The sequence below is a fragment of the Schistocerca gregaria genome, chromosome 8 (assembly GCF_023897955.1).
Source record: "Schistocerca gregaria isolate iqSchGreg1 chromosome 8, iqSchGreg1.2, whole genome shotgun sequence".
Taxonomy (NCBI): domain Eukaryota; kingdom Metazoa; phylum Arthropoda; class Insecta; order Orthoptera; family Acrididae; genus Schistocerca; species Schistocerca gregaria.
In genome coordinates, this window is record NC_064927.1 from 140,461,658 (window position 1) to 140,481,575 (window position 19,918).

The 19,918-nt window shown below is 41.1% G+C and overlaps 1 long non-coding RNA gene across 1 annotated transcript in view; it reads left to right on the top strand.

The window, feature by feature from the left end:
* LOC126284416 (uncharacterized) overlaps positions 1-19,918 on the top strand; it is a 110,962-nt gene that overhangs the window by 41,357 nt on the left and 49,687 nt on the right. The window lies entirely within an intron of this gene.

The window sequence follows — 19,918 nt, forward strand, 5'->3', positions numbered from 1 at the left end:
TAGGTTTCAGAACGACCTCCCGTACATATAGTCTACCTCTTGATTGAAAGGGTTGCAAAAGAAACGTAAAAAAAAAAAAAAAAGAATCGGAAGTGAACAAAAAAACTAAGAAATATGGTTCGTTCGCTAAGGAGGTGTACCTACTAATCAGCTACTCCGAAAAACGTTACAGAATTCTAGTTCTTCTTATCAGTTTAGGTGGGAGGGCAGGACACATATAAAAATTTAACAGGATTTTCACATTCAATTCATTGCTTCCCAGAACAGAGGGTAGGGTACTATCGAGACAAATTTGTGATCTTCTTCTGAATACACAACGGAATCAATCAATCTGTGGCCCGCTTTAACTAGTATGTCACAGTCATCACAAACCAGCTAATCCTATCCATAACGAAGACACCATGCGTTGTGGAGCAGGCCTTATTCACAGTCTTATTAGTTGCATTCCTTTCTGTCAGAGGGATTGGAATGGTGTCCGCCAGTTCCTCGTAATAAGGCTTTACCTGACATAATTCTTTGATTTCTATCCCCAAGCACTCATTCACGCCTTGGCATAAAGAAGGTCTTTGAAGGGTGTGAGATGGTAGCATGTAATGTAGTGAAACACTGCATTACACCATTTACCTCACAGGTATTCCTGACTCCACTGTCTGGCTTCTCAGAAGTAACTGATACTTGTTTCCAGTGACGCTGCATCCCAAAATGTCTCATTGCCACTCCATAATCCATGAAGACATGTCAAGATGATGTTTGGAAACTAGCATAAATACTAATGACTGAAGGAATTTATAGTATAAGCTGAATGCCCAGCGTGTCCTGGGTATGTAATTTTTTTTCCTCTCTTCCTTCTGTCCATTCCCTCCTTTCCCCTCCTTCTGCCCGTCATCTCCACACCTCTCTTTGTCCTCCTCCCCCCTTCCCCACTCTCTATCCATCTGCACCTCCTCCAAATCTGTTTCCATCTTCTCTTTGCACCATGCTGTCTGTCCATCTCCTCCTACTCGATTCTCTCTCCACGTCATCAATCTCACCCCAACAGGAGGATGATGGTTCTTATCTCTCCCCCCCCCTCCCCCCCCCACACACATACACAGTTTTTGCATGTAGATCGTAACTAACATATGTAACACATTTGTTGATGTCGTTTCAGGTCTTTAGGATGAACTTTTTATCCTTGGATTTACCCATGCACACACATGTCAAAAGTATTTCACAGATATCAAATTTTTAACATATATCACACGTGTTTGTATACATTTTTTGCCTCTATCTCTAGCTAATTTCGCTCTGCAGTTTCATTTTCATTCAGTTCAATATTTATGATGTCGTATCTCCTGAACTAGGTCCTGTACAGTGATATGATATTGCAGGTACATTCAGCAGTGTATATGCCTACAGTCTGTGAAATGTAATGTGAACCGAGTTGTTGTTGTTGTGGTCTTCAGTCCAGGGACTGGTTTGAAGCATCTCTCCACGCTACTCTATCCTGTGCGAGCTTCTTCATCTCCAAGTCCTACTGCAACCTATATCCTTCTGAATCTACTTAATGTATTCATCTCTTGGTCTCCCTCTACGATTTTTACCCTCCACGCTTCCCTCCAATACTAAATTGGTGATCCCTTGATGCTTCAGAACGTGTCCTACCAACCGACCCCTTCTTGTAGTCAAGCTGTGCCTCAAATTTCGCTTCTCCCCAATTCCATTCAGTATCTCCTCGTTAGTTACGTGATCTACCCATCTAATCTTCAGCATTCTTCTGTAGCACCACATTTCGAAAGCTACTATTCTCTTCTTGTCTAAACTATTTATCGTCCATGTTTCACTTCCATACATGGCTGAACTCCACATAAATACTTTCAGAAACGACTTATTGACACTTAGATCTATACTTGATGTTAATCAGTTCCTCTTCTTCAGAAACACTTTCCTTGCCATTGTCAGTCTATATTTCATATATCCTGTCTACTTCGACCATCATCAGTTATTCTGCTCCCCAAATAGCACAAGTCATTTACTACAGTCAGTGTATCATTTCCTAATCTCATTCCCTCAGTATCATCCGATTTAATTCAACTACATTCCATTATCCTCGTTTTGCTTTTGTTGATGTTCACCTTACATTCTACTTTCAAGACAATGTGCGTTCCGTTCAACAGCTCTTCCAGGTCCTTTGCCGTCTCTGACAAAATTACAATGTCATCGGGAAACCTCAAGATTTTTATTTCTTCTTCATGGATTTTAATTCTTACTCCGAATTTTTCTGTTGTTTCCTTTACTATTTGCTCACTATACAGATTGAATAACATTGGGGATAGGCTATAACCCTGTCTCATTCCGTTCCCAACCACTGCTTCCCTCTCATGCCCCTCGACTCTTATAACTGTCATATGGTTTCTGTACTAATTGTAAAAAAGCCTTTCGCGCCTTATGTTTGACCCCTGCCACCTTCAGAATTTGAAAGAGGGAATTCCAGTCAACATTGTCAAAAGCTTTCTCTAAGTCTACAAATGCTAGAAACGTAGGTTTGCCTTTCCTTAATCTTTCTTCTAAGATAAGTCGTAGGGTCAGTATTGCCTCACGTGTTCCAATATTTCTACGGAATCCAAACTGATCTTCCCCAAGGTTGGCTTCTACCAGTTTTTCCATTCGTCTGTAAAGAATTCGCGTTAGTATTTTGCAGCTGTGGCTTATTAAACTGATTGTTCGGTAATTTTCACATCTGTCAGCACCTACTTTCTTTGGGATTGGAATTATTATATTCTTCTTGAAGTGTGAGGGTAGAGTTTTGTCAGGACTGGTTCTCCCAAGGCCGTCAGTAGTTCTAATGGAATGTTGTCTACTCCCGGGGTCTTGTTTCGACTCAGGTCTTTCAGTGCTCTGTCAAAATCTTCACGCACCTTCTCCCATTTCGTCTTCATCTACATTCTCTTCCATTTCCAGAATATTGTCCTCGCATCCCTTCACTATCGGAATATTTTGAATATAGTTAGAAGCAAAAAATAAAAAAAATAAATAAAAATAAAACGTCACGCATGACGCGCCAGTGTTTTGTGCGTCTCAGTATTCGACGTCACATCTCCTGAACTATGTGCTATACAATGACATAATTTTGATGGTACGATCTCTGATACATGTGAATACAGTTAGTAATAAAGATATGATAAATTAAAATGTAATGCTTCATGCAGCAGTCTAATTTCACGAACAGCAAAAAAGTAGTAAGAGGGAAACGTTTTTCATTTCATCATTTTCTGGGGTTCGTTGGCAAGAAAATGTTTCGTAAAGATATGAAATTATAAGTAAAGTTTGTTTCAAGTCTGTAAGTGCTCTCATTCTCAAATTCTGGATGAGAAAAGTAACTGGTATTGACTTCATATGGGTTCCTCTGGTTTCGCACCCCCACCCCTTTTATAGGTGTCATTAGCTCCACAGCGAACCTTTCCAGAGAGAAATTGATATGTGCACCAAGTTTAGTTGTAATCAGTCCTGTGGTAAAGGAAGAGTTCTTGAATGTACATACGTACACATGTATGTGCATCCATTTTTATAGTAAATATTGATTGCACCGTCAGGATCTCTCGTAGGTCGTAGAGTGATGGCTCACAAGCTTCGGCAGCTAATGCTGTGTCTAGATCGTTGTTTTACAGGCGCCTAAAGCTTCATAGCGGGATGTTTATAACACTGCTAGATAAAATATTGCTGGTCGATAGATCACGCAGCGGAGGTCCAACCGGGACCGAGGAAAGGCTTTGTAAAACGAAAACAGGGAAGACCTGTCTTATCCGTTGTCCTGTAACGGAGGCACTCAAAAATATTTGGAAACTTCAACGTTTACATTTTCATGGTTTTTGGTGTGATAACCAACTAGATTTCTCGTCAGATCAGAGACTTAGCAAGCGCAATGATAATTTAAAGCTGATAATGTTGTCTCTTCAAGTACCAATGCAAGTGCATTAACAAGATGACGTATAAAATTAAAATTATTACCTACACTCTTCTCACTGGAGAACGAAAGCCCTGTGGCATTCGACGCTAAAGTTTTTCCTCCACTCAGTTTCAGTTACGTTTTATGGGTAATACCCGAGACACCAGAACAGACGAGAAGATCGTGCAGTCGTCCGTAACTATACAGCAATACTCGGAGAACATAAATGAGAGCTTTCTGTTATTTATTGTTTTATAAAGTCTGAAAAAGAGTATGGTATTAATACCATAGCCATGTAATGATTTCTGCTATAAACTTTTATCGAATTTCGAAATAACGATTAACACAGTTTTTCTTGCTGCCTACAGATGACACAATCGGTGGCCGCTGTGACATTTTATATTCGAGTGTACTCTCACGCTGACCTCTTTGTGACTGTACCTCACCAGTAGGTTCTAACATAATGTTCAGTGACCACACAGTTTTATATTTAGTTCCTTTTCGACTATTAAAGATTTGATTCCCGAAATCATTAGAAGTGAGTACGTTGGTCTGAATTTATTTTCAAAAGTTAAGGCGAACTAACTAGAGGCAAACACAAAAAATGTAGAGTAAAGATCTGACACATGTTATGTCCCTTTTTTCTGTTATTACTGTTACCCCCATGCACCTTTAGTGCTGAATTGTCTGGGCAGTGCGGGCGAACAATGACGAACGAGTTACTGCCGTTCAGCGCTGCCGAGCCAAATGTCCACTCCGACTGTTCTGAATTCAGCAGCGTTAGCAAATCGTTTGGCGGTACGATGCAGGTGTTAGAATAGATGCTTCTCACACTTCGAAATCTATCGAGAGACTACCCATCTTCCGTCTGAGCTATGATGCGAAAAAATTCCCCGGTCTTGTGCTTGTTGTAATATTTTACACTGACGCGGTGTGAAATAAGTGCGGAAAACCTTATTAACTAAAAGTTTTTTTATACGTTGCGGACGACAGCCGCAAATACTGAGCGGATACAGCCTACCGAACCGTTTTATAATTATTCCTCCACGTTCTCCTTTTCCTTTTCTAATCCCTCAAGGGCGTCACATTTGTTAGGACAAGTATTTACTTCGTGATAGCAACTAAAATAGGCTGGAATTAATATTTATTTCATAAATTCTTCACTTCAGGGTCTTGTTTTGGGATTATCTGTCTTGATTGTTCCACGTGGTGACTCTGTCATTTTGGTTAATGTGTTTTTCACGGATGTATCACATTAGAAAATCGAAGATATTTACATCATCATGTCTTATGCCACAGATCAGCGTAATGGTATGAGTGAAAAATTGAAAAGCAGACGACGTTCTGTCGTCTCTTCGACAGACAGTGTAAACCATTGCCACGAGTGTGAGAGATAGTTTTTGATGAATCAAGTTCTTGGCAACATTTCATTGCAGTTCAACTGTGTCAGATTTCTACGTGAGGCTGTTACATCAGCATTCACTCTCCTTTTCAGCAAGTATTATGTCTGATCCCTCAGCACGTCATACGACTATGTCTTATCATCGTCCATGTCTTTTATGGATGAACAACGTACAACCCAGACAGGTCTGCGTTGTTCTGTAATGTGTATAATATGCAGGGGTTGGACGAAAATCTCTAAACAGATCGAGAAATGCATGTTTGAAAGTAAACGCAGACGTTAGTAAAGCCTGTAGGTTTTTATGTCCTATTTGACCACGAACGGCGCCAGTGCAATTCCCTCAACATTTTTCGCCAGTATGTGAGACGTGGTAGAACAGTGTTCGATGTAGTTATGAGGGCTAAATGAATTTGAACATGGGCAAATTGCTAGTGCTCGAATGGTTTGGGCATTCGTAACTGAGATTTTTGGTGTTGCAAGAGGCACCGTATCGAAAATTATACCGCAATAAAGGGAAAGCGGAAAACATCAGCCGCTAAGCCATAATGCGGACGAAAGTGTTTGTGTGTTGAGTGATGGTGAAGGAGGGTCATTGAAGGTGACTGCGACGAAAATTAAGAGGACGACAGACGCCAAAGTCACTACATAACTGAATGTCGTATTCGCGAACCCTGCCAGCAACAAAACATCACGAAGGGAACTCTAAAAGTTCGGAACTGCAGGGCGAGATATAATTCCAAAACCACTCACCAGTGATGCAAATAACTGCAAGTAACAAGAAAATGTGGTGCCAAAGGCATAACACCTGGTCTGTAGAGCAAGTGAAGTGTGTCGTTTGGTCGGTTGGGTCTTGTTTCACACTGTTTCTAATTTCTAGTCGAGGTAACATCGCAACGGAAGTTCATGCCAGAGGTTCAGTGGTGGTTTGGACAGCCATATCGTGGTATTCCAGGGGCCCAATCGGTACTCTGGAAGATCGCATTACTGCCAGGGATTATGTGACTATTGTGGCTGATCAGGTCCATCCAACATGACGTTGCGTTTCAAGAGGACAGGGAGCCGCTCACACACCTCGCATCGTCCAGGACTTGTTTTGTGAGCACGAGGATGAACTGTTGTATCTCCACTGGCCGCAACAGGCATCAAGTGTCAGTATTATTGAGCCTTGGTACTGCATTTTGGACAGAAGGGTGCGTGAACGCTAGCCACCTCCATCATCATTACCTGACCTTGCCACAATTTTGCAAGAAGTATAGTACATTTCCTTGAATACCACTCAGGACCTGTATTTGTCCATTCCGAGACTATTCGAATTTGTTTTGAATGCCAACGGTTTTCTACGCCATAGCTGTCATGGCAATGTGTTGTGTTTTTGGTGTTTCCATATTTTTGTGCACCCCGTGCATAATAACAGTAGAGAAAGTTTTGATATAAGTTTTCCTCCCCAAAACAACTGTAAACTACCAACATCGTTTTATTACAATGTGTTTTTACTTCATGTAAACTGTACTTGTGGTGAAAACATGTTTTCTTGGAATTTTGTAGCGCAATGTTGCAAGTTTTAAGAAAGTAAAAATTTTTGTAATAAAAGGATAAAAGGTGATGATATGCAATACTATATGACAAAATAAGCACTATTTCAATTGGAACAACAAAGAGTTCTGCAACACTGAATTCGAAGTATAGTAATGAGGTTAAAATTTCATTTAGAACAAATAAAGTTACGTAATCAGGTTTTTGATTATTTGCAACGACTTGTCTGCCATACTGGTACAAACTGCAGTACCGTAGCACTTAACTAGGACAACCAAAAGAAAATGCCGCCCATTTCCACTTTTATCAGTGGGCTGCGCAATATTAATAATAAAATCATGGTTTATGCGTATGATGAATTTGTCTATAATGAAATACAATCTGAGAGAAGCTGCATAAATTTTCAGTCAGATCTTGATAAGATTCTAATGTCATGCACAGATTGGCAACTTGCTCTAAATGTTCGGAAATGTAAGATAAGATTTCAACGTGGTGTAGAGATTAACTAGTTATTCTAAATGTTCAGAAATAAAAAAAAGTTTGCACTTCACAAAAAGAAAAAACGTGTTGCCCTATAACTACAATATCAATGAGTCACTGTTGGAATCGTCCAACTCATACAAACACCTGGGTGTAACACTTGGAAGGGATATGAACTAGAATTATCACTCAGGTTCAGTCGTGGGTAAAGCATGCCGTAGACCTGGAAGACTCTTGAAGACAGACGCAAACTATCCCGGGAAAGTTTATAACAAATTTTCAAGATCCGACTTTAAATGATTGCTCTGGGGATATACTACAACTCCTTACGTATTTCTCGCATGTGATAGTGAGGATAAGATTAGAATAATTACTGCATACACAGAGACATTCAAACAGTCATTCTTTCTGCGCTCCACACGTGAAAGAAACAGGAACAACTCTTAATTACGAGTTACAGTGGGACATACCCTCTGCCATCCACATCGCGGTGGTTTGCAGAGAATAGATGTAGATGTAGAAGTTGATTTCACTCACGTAGCGTAAATATGGAAATGTGTGGCTAGAAAACTGCGAGACTTCACTTCTAATCGTTTCGAATCCTTGCTAAATTCGACTCACATACACAAATCATCTTTGAAGTTTCTTTCACACCCGACTTATTACTACACAAATCATCTTTAAAGTTTCTTACATATTCGGTTTATTACTAATTTCACGTGTCTAGAAAACCAGGAACGCATCCATAGCTGCAACCGTCGTTAAGAAATCTACGCCAAATGTGGAAGATGCTTTATGGAGCCTACTTCTATTGTTCATTTGCCGCTAATGCCGAAATTGTCAAGTTAAGTTTAAGAACAGAGCTACAGGCGTCTCAAGCATAGCGCTGATGCAACTTACCACCCAATCACGTTATACATCACGAAAAGAGCAATCGCGACAGCGCTGGCAATCTCCATCGTGGCGATTCTATACCAACTATGACGTTTCCTCGGTTACACCTCTTCGAAAGAAGCTATTGTGGACACTGAATAATGAGTTTATCTCTCCGCTACGTACCGTATTAAAACCACATTGTGAGCCACAGTAGCTTTCAATAAGTGCAATAGGATGTGGTATTCATTAGGTAGTCCTTTCGAGCACGATATTGCTATATCGATGAATGCACAAAACAGTTTAACCGAAATTGACCCAAAACGGTTGCGACTTCTTCACTATTATCTTTTTTGGAGCGTCTTAAATAAAGGATGAAACCCTGTGAAACTGTTCAAACGAAAATTATTAAAATGAGAAATTATAAGCGTGTCTCTAATACTGTTTCGGATTTTACGTTCTAACGCACTCAAATTGTTCAGACACATGAGAAATGCTCTCACATTCTCTTGCAAGAAGTTACGTCAGGTCCAGATGCGGACTTCTCAAGATTGCTATATTGCAAAAATTAGCAGGCTAGCTCACGTCCTCTGGCTCAAATAGATGATTCTACGGAGTTTCCTCTCATCACTGGAAGGTGTGATGGAGAGATAAGACACAACATTTGTATTCGTGAACACCATGTTTCACACCCGCATTTGGGTATCCTCATTCAGCTATTTCGCATTTCTGTAATGATGCCTCATGGAAGATGGAAGTTTACCATAGATATAGTTAATAGATCTGAACGGATGCAGTATCGTTATAGTTACAGCCCACTCCATTATGACATTAAATATAACACAGTATATATCTACATTTGTTCTGTAAAGTGGTTTGGCTTTTCCATGCTGCTGACTATTTTCTGGGGTCAGGGGCCGAGACATAACCTGCAGGTCACTCGCATTCAGCAGGTCACGAATAGGTCGTCCGTTAGACCACTCTGTGACATTACATAAATATGAAGTAACGTGGATATCTGGAAAATGTGGATAGAGTATCAGTAAGATAGATTATCAGAAGATTAACCTACCACTACACATGACACTACAGAAGTGGACTGGAGGTAATGCCATATAATGCGCCGACGGAAATGAAACGCGAGTCATCCGTTTTTCAGTAAACTTGAAGAGGCAGTAATGTTACATGAAATATTACGTGGAAAGAGTACTATAATCATTCTAGATCTACAGAAAAATACATCTAAACTTTTCTACAAATAGAATACGTATTTATTGCAATATACATTTCGCGGACGTGCTTGTTTGGTAGTTGTACTTACAACCCATGAGCATCACAACCGAGCTGCTGGATAGTAAAGAGCTCTGGCAAGTAAAATTATCACTGGCAAGTAAAATTATCACCGGAACAAAAGTGTATGCACTGGTCGCAACGGCCGACCATTGTGGCTGTGCGGTTCTAGGCGCTTCAGTCAGGAACAGCGCTGCTGATAACGATCGCAGGTTAGAATCCTGCCTCGGGTATGCATCTGTGTGGTGCCCTTAGGTTAGTTAGGTTTAAGTAGTTCTAAGTCTAGGCGACTGATGACCTCAGATGTTAAGTCCCATAGTAATGAGAGCCATTTGAAACATTTGAACTGGGCTTATCCATTGATAGAGGAGGCAGGAGAGCGACATTAGCCTTTAGTGCAGTCTTTGTGAGGTGCTGAGCCTAGGAAATTATTGAATGGTCATTTTAGAGAATCAAGATTAAGGATAAGAAAATCTATGGAATTAAGTTGGACGTATTCCAGAACTGTATATTTGTTAAGACTTAGTAGGGGGAGTATCGAAAAAATTTACACTCACTCTGTGAAAGTCGTCATGTGGACGGAACTGTTAGCAGTGTGACAGTAGCAGCTTCATGGAGGACATTAGATTCTGAAATCAGTAATGAATCGAAAATTTTTATTGGAATCATTTTGATATAGTGTTGGTATATTGAGTGATAAATGGTGAAGAGATCTGAAGAGATTTGTGATAGCCGGACACTGTGACCGAGCCGTTCTAGGCGATTCAGTCGGGAAGCGCGCGACCGCGCGAATCTTGCCTCGGGCATGGATGTGTGTGAAGTTCTTGATTAGTTAGGTTTAAGCAGTACTAAGTTCTAGAGGACTGATGACCTCAGATGTTAAGTACCATAGTGCTCAAAGCCATTTAAACCATTTTTTGATTTGTGATACAAAATCACAATTGCGTCGTGATTGTCAGAATGGAAAATAATTAGCTACGTTGCTTCCTATGAAGCCATGCATTGGCACAGGCCTTACGTGACGTCCTGCTGACGGCCACGCACTGTGCAGCTCAGCAGAGCTTATGAACATCATGCAGATAACTAGTCACTACAGGAAACGCTAATACCGTGTGACACCGCCTCTACGTTTGGAAATGTCCTAAAGAGTGCGTGGGAGAGAATAAACAGGTTTCCTCGGTCATGCCATGTCCAGCCGAATCAGGTTCCGTAGAGCTACCAAAATGCGGGAATCTTGATTAGTACGTTTCATTTGTTGATCCAGATAGTCCCAGACATTTTCTATGGTGTTGAGATCGAGTTATTTATCGCGCCAAATGAGACATGGTGGAGTATCTGAGTAATCATCAAAACAAGACAGTACAAGTGCAGCCTAAGAACACAGCTGTTGTCATCTTGGAAGATAAGAATGTCGGCAGTACGCTCAACACGGTACTTTTCTTGGATCATGGATCTGTGAGAATGGGAAGCATCATATCGGTGCAGGCCGTATTTATTGAACGCAGTAAATGCAAAACAACAAAGCACTCTGCTAGCCCCGCCAGGGTAGCACGCGAAATGACAGTGTTCGGTCGAGAATTCAAAATAGAGAACAGACGCCAGTGGCTGGGAAAACAAATAGAAACCGCAATCCAAAACAGAATCATATAATCACTGTGTGGCTACATTCAAGACTGGAGGTTGAAGGCAGGTGACGCTGAAGGCGTACAGGCACGACTAAAACGTCGGCCGAAGGCTGAGGCAGCGCAGATACAGGCGGTTGGTGGCTGATGGTGGGTCACTGTCGGGAGGTGTGGTGCTGTTTGCGTCGTCCCGCTCCTACCGCTGCACACTGCATGCAGTGCTGCTCTGCTGAACGTGCTAGCCGTATTCCTTTGTCATCGTTTGACCCGCTGGATACAGCAGCACGTCATAGCCTCCCTCATACTTTTAACTGGCTCGACTTTTAACTGACCATCCGAGGTTGGTATTGTTGTTGTTTCTGGCAGTGGTATTTGGCGAGGTGTGAGAGGGGATGTACCTACAGTTTAACGAAAAACTCTAACGGCTGTGCACCTTGCCATTTTTGATATTAACGAATAATTGCCAGAAATGAAGGAAGAGGCAAGTCGCAGAAAAAAGTTCTTAGTACTGCCCAAGAGTCGGTACCCTGACGTCTGCATCTATAGTGTGCTAGTTAGCTACTGAAACTACCGATGTAAAAGTCTCACATATTACTTTTGAACATATGTGAGATGCTACAAAAATATGAAAGAAGAGTTTACAACACCATTTAAGCGTGACAGCTGCAGATACACTGCTACTACAGGAAGAAATATTGGTGTGTAATGTCCCATTGATGAGAGGTGAAGAACGAGTTGAGCTGTGGAAAGTTGAGGTTGGAAACTGGCAGAGGCCTTATCAGAGCAACCACACTAGAATGTGCCTTAAAAGTTTAAGTGTGGTTATGTAATGGGAGGGAAATTTAGCCACTTCCCCCCTCCGGCCCTCACATACAATAATAGTTTGCTAGCACTTCACCAATAGTGGGACAAGGGCGATGTCACTCCCTCTATATTGTTGCCAAATTTATTCAAGATGGCAGCGTTAGATATGGCAACACTATAATGAGGTCACAGATGGAAGTTAAAATTTTTGCGGGAAAAGTAGGTCAATTGAGCTACCCCCACTAACCTAACCTTTCTTCCCTTCTCCCCCCGAAAATGGTCTACCTAAGAAAATGGATGGAAAAGTTTGGCTGGAAAACCGGTCACCTGGGCTACCTCCACTAACCTAAGTATCTGACCACCACCTCTTCCTTGGAATTGGTGAGAAAAGGACTCAGCCTGCGCTGGTCTGCTGGAGAGGAAGGACTGTACTTCATTTATTTCCAGTGGGAAGTTGGAACAATTTATTTAGGGATGAATTTCACGTAGTTTATTTATTACACTGATACAAAACACTCGCTCTGATGTGCTTGGGGTCACAATACACCGCATACAGAGTCGCAAACTACATATAAATCACGAAAATATTGCAGTATATTGATGTAGGGACACACAACTCGTAAACTGCCAAAATAAAGCAAGTAAAACGCTCTGCAGGCATGCTCACTAATTATAAACTGTTGAAATAATGCATTACACAGCCTATAGTCCTATTCACAAAATAATGCAACATACAAGTTCACTACATGTAAAATTGTCAAAATTTAATGCATATATAGCACTCTGCCAACACTTAAACAGCCAAAAATAATGAAGTGAACAGTCACTTACTGCAATTAAAATCACTTTCAAACTAACATAAAGAAATTCGACTACAGTGTATGAGCAAACTGTTCCCTACAGACGTCCAACGTGCTCATGTGTCGGTATGGCCTGCCCCACAAAGAGACGACGCGGCCATCAGCTGACAGGCCAAATGCAGGTATCCGTTCGGGTCTTGCAAGCATAATGTTCTGGCATCCCTTTCACAATTGACACCTCAGAAATTCCTGTCAAAACACGTGTTTAACTGGCGCCTGTGGTTGATGCTTAGCTGCTAGTCCAGAGCTGAGCAAGAGATGTTTGCATAGCGGTTCACCTTCACAGGTGCAGCTAAAAGGTTGTCAGTGAGCAATGCACAGCCTGCGTTTATCCCATTTATTGTTTGTCATCCTCTATTACGGTACTGCTGCCTTTTTTTTTCTTATTTTATTTACTGGCATCACTAACTTCCTGCCTGACTTGCCCGTGAGCAGCAGCAGCTGCACATATCGATAAATGCACTGTCGTACCATCTCTGGAGTGACCGATAGTATTTCCGGGTCACGTGTGTCTAGCAGTCAGTTCGGGATGGACCAGCAGTGCAGTCGGGACACAGCAGCAGTGAAGTCGGGGACGGAGCGCTAGAGAGGCACCGACAGCCAGTACTCGCCGACCGCTGGCGACACACATTTACTGTCCAATGGAGGGAGATTGGAGAGGGACAAACGTTGCTTGGTCGTTCGGTTAGTCATCTCATCGGCCGACGTATATCTGGTCCTGTCACCGTTTCTGGGCCTGGGCAGTTGGTTGGTTGGCGTGGAGTAGCGAAGAAGTCTCTGTGGTGCGTGTCTGGCCGGCGCCACTGGCAGGGTCCATACGCTGTTGGAGTGTGAGGGGCTGTTACCATTGCTATGAGGTCCGTGGCTCACCGATCCTGGACACGGAAGTTGAGTCTTTACTTAATCTACCAGCCAGCCCCAAGTGTTCACATTGTGTCGTTTGAAATTTGTTGTGTGCTGTTGGGACATTCCCGCGAGCAACAACGTGTGTTTTCAAGTGGGTGAATTCTAACTTCACTCCTGTGGAGTTTAACTTAACTTGATTATTTTGAATTGAAGTGCACCAACGTAATCTTCTGCCTTGTGGTCGTTAACGTTCCCGTTACCTGTCCTGGCCATTGGCGTTAATTCAGGCAGTGTATTTTCCTCATCGTATTGCGGCTGTCCAGCATGGCGTGTAGTTTGACAGCTGAATGTGTAAGTTGTTGGGCACCAGTACCTTCTGAGTTGTTCCATTGAACTCCCTGTTGCGTGCTGGTTGGGTGGAGTGGAAGCTATCCTGTCGTTTGGTCCATTGAAAGTCTGTCGGTTGGATTGCTGTCGGATTGAGAATTTGTTGGGCAAACTGTCTTTCTCACCTAAGCGAGAGTTAGTGTTTGAATTCCAGGCTGACCCTTGGAAACTTCTGAGCGCCATTAGATGTGCTGCCTTTTCTTATTTGTCATTGTTGTTTGTTTATGTAGAGCTTCTAGCCGATTTTAAATTAAAGTTGTTTTGCTCTTAAGGAGTGAGACTGTTTGGACCTGATTTAAAGAAATTTTAGAAAAAGGCATTCTGCCTTATAAAATTCAAATATTGAACCTTATTGCCCTTCAGCTGTTTTTAAGGTGAAGTTGTTTTGCCCATAGGCTCTGAGATTGTTTGGGCCTTCATCCTAATTTAGACAAATGTTTTAAGATAAGGACTTCTGCCAGCAGTGGTACGCAATGTACGTATTTATTATTCTTTTATCTCTTCTTCTACAGCAGTCCCGTCTTCGCAGCCACAACACAGTGTGGCACACATACCAAAGGTGGCTAAACCTTCTTCCTCCCCAAAGTGATGCCCCGTAAGGCACGCATAGCCTGTAAGGGCGCCGCTAGTTGCCACGAGGGTACCTCACTGCCCGGACAGCCGCCACCACCTCAACACCACCACTCTGGCGTCCATGGGCCAAACAACGAGCTGCCACACTTCAAGTTCTTGGGTCAAGTCTGCAGCAGCAGCAACAACAACATTGTGAACCATCACTGCAGCCTGGCTGTTCCCATCAGTCTGACCTTGTAACACTGCATCCTCCTCCTCTATCATCATCATCATCATATCAACCTTGTCAGAATCGACGTAAAGGCAAGGTATGTGTGCCTTTGTGAATACCGACTGGACTTCCCCAACACCATCATCAACAGGGTGGACTCAGAATAACACTAATAGTAATAGAGAAGATCCTGTGCTAGTGACAGTTCACTCTCCTGTCCTTAAATAAAGGACATCAGGTCAGTGATACCATACGTTAGAATACTCAGTGATTGGAGATGCTTTTGACGAGTAATTCTCATTCACGTGGCTCGAGAACCCGGTAGGTGGGTACCACAGCCCTGTTGCTTTTCTAAGGGCATGCCTGCCTGTCATTAAATGGAGCTTCTCAAAGTACTCAGTTATCCATGCAGTGCTCTGCATCGAAAGATCGCACTCCAGGCCCCCAAAGTTGGTTCTGGTGATAAAGAATGAACTCTTCATTATCTTTGGGGGGGGGGGGGATGAGGTGATAACATGGGGCATGACAATCAGCGGGTGGTTTCGTAAATCCACCTTGAGTGCTATACTGGCTCGGTTTTCCGAGATGGAGGTCAGAGGGTCTGCTAAAACACTCAGCTGAATACTACACCTGGACATCCATATATACGTCTATGCTCTGGTAAATGGAGGGTCAAGATATATAAAGCTCCCTAAAGATATTGCTTGCAAGAGGGCATGAATTAATGTCGAAAATAAAACCAACCCGATTTGTTTCGCACGATCAGTTCTGGCTTGCGAGAGAAATTACAGCTACAGAGATCATCCTCAGTGTCCCAGGACATACCATGTAGGTGATAATTTTCGTGGGCGTTATAACTTTGATGGTATACATTTCCCCATCAAGATGCAGGACATACATAAATTTGAGGCGCAGAATACTGGAATATTGGTTCAAGGTTATGGCCTGGAGAAGAAAAGCAAGTCAGATGAGCGAGACAAGCACATTGTTCCCAGGCACTCTCCATTTCTCAAAATTTTCAGGTGAGCTTGAGCTGCATTTGAAAATGCTGATCTTCTCTGAAGGTGATAATTATCACTACATTTGGATCAAAGACATGTGTCGACTCCTTTACAGCCAGTTGTCGAAAAATTAACATAAAAAGTGTATTTTCTTAAGGTGTCTGAATTATTTCTCCTCAGACAAGTTATAAGTGGTGTAACTAGCAGAATGCATTTCCAATGGCCCAGTAGATGATATTATGTCTACTGATGGAAACAATTTCAAAAAGTTTAAGAATGCTCACAGCCAGGAGTGATGCCTATTTGTAGTGTATGTCAACTTTGAATGACTCCCCGCTCCTGTTACACACTGTGAAGGTAACCCTACAGCCTCACACGTCACCTTTACAGAAAAACACATACCATATGTGGCAGTGTAACAAACTGTATCATCGTATGATTCCAGTCTTAACTGCTGAAGTTTGGCTGCTCACTGAGCTCAAAAAACTTTCAAGAGAAGTTGATAACCTTTACAGTGACTACATGCCCATGACCAAATCGAAGGAGAATGAAAATTTGTATAATCATGAGGAGGGAAATGACTACTTTGAAAAAAGAAAAAGAAAAAAAGGGACCTGCTTCTCCCATACATTAATTAGCTAGTGTTTTAACTTAACTCTTCAAACAGACTGTTTCAGCAACTTTATACAGACCACAACCAGCTGCCTACATACTTGCAAACATATACACAATTTATATTCTTGAGTACCCTTGAGTACACTGCACATAGAATGGCTAATACATTCTTTTATTTCAACTTAAATATTAGGATATCTTCAGTTTCTTGCCATACGCCAATTTATAACCAATTATAACGTTTTGCACCAGAATAAATAAGCTGCATTCTGAATACTAGAAACTGATATTTAATCTATATCAATATTATATTTAATTCTAATATTGTGTTAGTGAATTTATGCATTCACCATACATTCACTTTTATCATCAACCAGAAATACCAGTATGGAGTATATGACTGACATGTAAGTAAATGAATTCTTAGCTCCCTGAAGAGGCTTCTTAAACATATTTATTTGTCAACTTGGCAAAATGTTTTTATTTCAACTTCTGCAGCAATAATATTTTTTTCATTTAAACTTCAACAAGTTGCAGATTATACCATAGGACAGAACTGAGTCAGACATGTGCATGCAATGTAGTTGTAGTTGCAAATATGGACAAACATTAGCTGTGTAATGAAGGGGCAATGAAAATTTTTTTGTGCTGGACCTAGAATTGTGGCAGATTTCTGGCTTATTGATAGCTGTCAGTTTACCATTAGGCTATCCATGCATTCTCCATGTATGTCGCCAACCTGCCCTTGTACATCTGTTATTTATATTCCTGTACAGGAGAGATATTTTAATTGAAGTTCCCCATTATTGGTGGATAAATAAAATTTTGTGGTGGCTTTGTTGTTTTGAAGTACAATGCCATGTTCCCTTAGATGTGCATCCATGTGGAAAGGAACAGGCACAGCATGGACAACCGTCAACTGTATAACTGAATGACAATAATGAAAATTTGTGCTGGAGGATGATTCAAATGCAGATTTCCCACTTAACGCAAGAGGTCACCTTACCATTGACCCATCTGAGCCAGACCCAAATTTCCATATGTTGTCAATCATGCATCTGTAACCAGCATTCGTATGTTAATTATGTATATTGCATACAAGAGTGACATTTTTAATTGAAAGACACTTGCTAATTGTTGGTGGATAGTTATAGTATTGCAGTGCCTGAGTTGTTGATAATTGTGATGCAATGTTCCTGAAATTGGAATGGTCACATAGATAATATTTTGAGGGAGGCAAACCAAAGACTTCATATTACTGGCAGAGAACGTAGAAGATGGAACAGGTCTACTAAGGACATTGCCGACATTTTGCTTGTCCATTCTGTGCTAGGGTATGACTGTGCAGTATAGTACCCTTTCCAGATGGTATTGACAGAGCACATTGAAAAAGTTCAGAGAAGGGCAGCTCATTTGGTATTATCAAAAAATAGGGGAGAGAGAGATGGGCATAATACATGACTAATGATGCCAGTCATTAAAACAATGCTGTTTTTTTCAGAGTAGTGATATCTTTTCAGCAAATTCCGTTTTTCCCATTCACTGTTAAAGAGAGGGATGGTAGAGGAATAGTAAAGGTGTTTTGATGAACCCTCTGTCAGGCACTTTAAGGTGACTTACAGACTATTTATGCAGGTGTAGCTCAAGGTGACACGACCTCAGAGGTGCAATGAGATTTATTGTTACTTCAACTGATGTTTCTAAATAAAATGATGTACTATCATGTAGGAGATGTGATGAGATGAACAATAATTTTGTCATACTCCTGTGTCATGTCTCACAACAGGACCGGTACGTAGAGCTATCATCACTATCTGACTGCGTATGGGCTATTCTGGTGTACTGGTAGATAATTTCAGGTGGCCTTGTAATCGCGATTGACTATGAAAACATAATAGCTGTGTAGAATCTTACTGTGAATGGTGTTTTGCACTATTGTCAATATCTTGGCTATTTGTGTGCAAAGTCATGGCAATACAACTGTTGTGCAAACCTTAAGGACAAAAGTTCGTAATTTTCGCAAGATGTGTGTCTGCCAAGTAATATGGTTCAACGAAATGTGGACCATTCATGGAAAGAATTGCTACAGTGTATTAGAGAAGGTGACTGAAAGAAGTGCGCAATGAGAACAGAAATAACTTCATTCAAAGTTGAATTACACTAAAGTGTCCGCTTTTCATGATGGTCCCCTGGTATTACAAATGGCAGAACATGAGTCTTAATGGAAGGTGTGATCACCATTGATGACAGTGCATGTTGTATTGCATCCTCCTATGCTGACCATAATTTTGGTAATAAGTCCTTGTGGCAGGGTGTTTGATTCATCTACCAGCAGGACTGACAGCTGTTGGATGGTCATTGGTGAATGTGGATATGCTGCAATATGTTTTACTACAGGATCTCACATGTGCTCGATGAAATTTACGTCACGGTACAGGCCAGCCCACTCGCCAAATATCCTCCTACTCCAAGAGCACCTCCAACAAAGCTGTTCGATGCGGCTGGACATTATTACCCATCAGGAGCCCTGTGCAAAACTTAAGCACTTTCATAGTTTTAAATAACGTCAATATTTGGGATAAGAAAGTACTTGGGATACGGATAGTTTGTGAACTGATAAAAATTCTTTAACAATAAACTGAAAAAGCGAAATAATAATCATAAATTTATGACACACACTTTTCCATATATTTTCACACAGCACATTTTAACAAAATTGTTTTCAGAGCTTTAGTATACCTCATTTTAAATGATATATCGTATAAGAATTTGAGCTTCATGAACTTTTAACTTTCATTTTCCTTAAGGGATACGAAAATGTTGGTTGATTTAGTTCTCTACTACTACATGTGACCGCCTGTAAGTAAAGAATGGATATGGTAAATAAATTTGAAACTTTGTCCCTGTGTCTTGCTTATAGTGGCAGAAAATGAAACTTTAATTTGCTTCTTACCTGGCATTCACTAAGACCTTAATAAATTCTAAGTGTATTTTGGGATTCTGTCTGCATTTCGTACTTCATGTAAGCACATCAGGCCATAGCAACAATACATAAATCATAATTTAGGTTGGCAGTGATTAATATTTTTGTCATTTCGAAAGGTATATTTGTTTAGAAAAGTCAACCTGTACAACGGGCAGAGATAATGGGCTACTGCAGTGGTCACCGTTATCGTCTATGACACTGATGTATACCAATTATCCAGTTAATAAGAAGTAATTTGTAATAAGATAAAATGAAAAGTGAGTCTCTTGTGCGTGAGTAAGAGGTTAGCTCCACAAACTACAGGTATGATGCCGGACATCTATGATGCCCTTTTGCTTACGATAGTTCAAAATTTTCGACAAATAGTAAGTTTTAGCGCAAAATCGGTATAGAGTATGAGAAACGATTAAAAATTTTCTAACGGTGCCTCATTCATCTTTGTATGATTAGCATGTCTTGAGGAAAAGTGATGGTGACTTGAGAAATAATATATATGAATAAAACTGAAGC